Below are 3,022 nucleotides of genomic sequence, written 5' to 3'. Positions count from 1 at the left end.
AGACCGTAGACGCGACTGTGTTCGCGCGTACGGTATACTTAAACTTTCTAAATGGTGCACATGCGCTACCACGGACGGATCTGAATTCCCCAGATACTGAACTAACGTGGCTTAAACTTTGATTTAACTGACGTGAACGTTACGTACAGAACACTTTGAAGTATTTACTACAACCCTTAAAGAGTATAATAAATGTATTTAAGAATTGAAAATTAATGTTTTAGTTACAAATGAGACATTTGCACTATATTTGATTGTTTAAATGAAAACGTGTGTAAATACACGTGTACACGAACATTTCTTAGAATTAAATGTTGAGCTTTATAATTTATATGCCGTTTCACAGACTTAATATTGCGTTGTTTTTTGACGAACGTAAACATGTATTAAATGAAGAACGTAGTAAATAATAAAACAAAATTAGTTTCTATGAATTCTTTAATTCAACAAAATTGAAGACGACAAAAATTGCACAACATTAATGTTGGATACATTTTTCTAATATAAAAACATTATACATGGATACTGAATATTACATTCGATTTCATGTAGGTATGTAAAAAAGCGTTCTGTAATAACATGAATTTTGACGATAAAATTACAGACAATTATTTCGAAAATATGTATGCCTCTTATTATTCACAACATAAATTACGTCTATTGTATTTAGCCACATACATTTCGATACGTATTCCAAAGGTTTCATTATAATATAATACAACAGAAGGAAGGTAACAAAAGCGCCACGCTTTAAAATAATTAAACTTCCTGTAATATATAAATATATTACATCCTCAAAATATACTTCATTGTGTTTGCTTGTAGTTTGTTATGAGTTTGAAGCTACTGGAAGCTTGTTCTGAATTCTGATTGTTTGTGAAGACTGGTCTCGGCAGCTGGCGTTTAACAGAGAAGATGCGGTCAAGCGAAGTATTTTCTCCTGTTTGCTTTAAATTCACTTCTAACTATTATTCATTGAATATTTCCACTTCAATTAAACTTTCGTACAATTTACGAGTTTGTTACTGTTTTTCTGGCGAATTTGAGTGACATTAAATTGGATATCGGATGAAATGTTTTGTTTGTTGATACAGTAGGTATGCTTCTCAAATAAATAAGACTTTTCTTGATCTTGTAAAATTATATTTTAAAGGCATTTAATACTGATTCTTAATGTAGATATAAATCTGCAATTATTTATCTTGTAAAGTCTCTATTGATTTTAATTGATTAGAAACACAAAAAATAAGGAGTAATTTTAAACATTTGAAAACATGAAGATGTAATTCTCTCAGAACAATTTCGTGTTTTGAAATTGTTTCCTTTATTTTTGTCTCAAACAAAAATTAAGCATAGCAAATAAAATTACAAAAACCAGAAGACTTTTATCAAAAGTACATCAGATACATGGAGAAAATGATCTAAAAAATACTACAGCCTAAAGCGGATTTTTTACAAAACAAGCTTCTAGTTTGACTTCCACAAAAAAGATACGGGCTCCGTTTTAATTTGTAAAGAAACATGTTTGTGTTTTCGCAGCTCTTTTGTGTTTCGGTGAAACAAACTACGCCCTTTGTCTCCGAGCGGCCGGCCCTACGGCGGTTTCCCTATCAGCGACTCGTCTAATTCATCTAGCTTGTACATATTAGTTTGCGTAGATAACATTTTAATGCTTCATTTTTGTTTTAAATCATATTTTTTTACAAGGTATGTTTGTTAATGTTATTAGTAGTGAATGTTGTTTTAAAAATTTTGACTATAAAATTATACGTTTCAATTATTTGAATAACAATATTTCTTAGAAAATATTCCAATTGTAAATAATTTTGATGATTCTAAGAATGAAATATTTTTTAATTTGCTTCATAGGTCAATTTAATCAAATAAACATATGATCGATATTTGTTCTAGGAAAAGCAAATGCAAAAATTGTAATCTAGTTCAAAATTCATGACGTAGCTTTCAAACTCAGTTAGATACTGGAATATTCTCGTGGGAAACCTGTTTTCCAAATGAGCCTTTAGCTCTTATGATATTATTACAGTCTGGCAAACTGGAACTAGTCAAATTTCATCTGATATGGAAGCGTTAAGTACTAGTGCATTAGGGAAAGCTTTAATAGCAAACACTAAAAATGATTTTTAAAACATTGATTAGTTATTGACTGGTAGAAATTTATGTTAGTTTTTTTAACAATTATTCTACCTACAGATATGAATGTACAACGACAGTTTACTCGAATAATTATTATTTAAAACACAATAAACGAAGAAAACGAGGAAACGTCTACGAAAGTTGATTGTTTTATAGTTTAAATAAACACTGATTTTACTTCGGTCGAAGATATTTACTTATTTCGTCATGAAATTATTGAATATTAACATTTAAGACGTTGATAAGAGAAATTTATATAAATTTGTATCAATTATATTATGATCTATGAAAAAGAAGATTTGTATTAAAATATCACATTCCGATCTTTCCAGGCTGCCTTAATCCGCTAGTGTATACCAAAAATAGAAATAGGTTTCATTGAAATTCAAAATTATTCAGTGATCAGAGCTTCAGCCTGATTTCCTCTAATTTTCTGTATTTCGATACAATTAGCATTGTTAGAAATTAGCTTGAAATTTGAGCGCTATATTCAACTACAATGTATTTTAATTATTCAATATTCTAATTCAGAAGTTGATAGTAACTAATATAGTATTAAATGCATCAGATTTCCATAACAATAAGCTAGACTTCTATAAAATATATTGTATTTGAACTTCTGGAAAGTCATACTAAAAATAGATATTTATTTTAAAACAGCTCCATGACAATATCCCTTTAATTATACATGTATTTACGAAATAGCGAGCAAAGAAATTTTACGAAACGTGAACAATACTTAAAAGATTTTGAAGGACAAAAAAGAACGTTAGATGTGATATTAAAATTATTAATGTGTAAAAAGAAAAACTCATGAGGTTGTTACTCTTTGTATGAGCCATATTAATCAGGCAGGTACGCGTTTACT

Source organism: Colias croceus, chromosome 10 (genome assembly GCF_905220415.1).
Source record: "Colias croceus chromosome 10, ilColCroc2.1".
NCBI classification, from domain to species: Eukaryota; Metazoa; Arthropoda; class Insecta; order Lepidoptera; family Pieridae; genus Colias; species Colias croceus.
Note: the sequence above shows the minus strand (reverse complement) of the source record.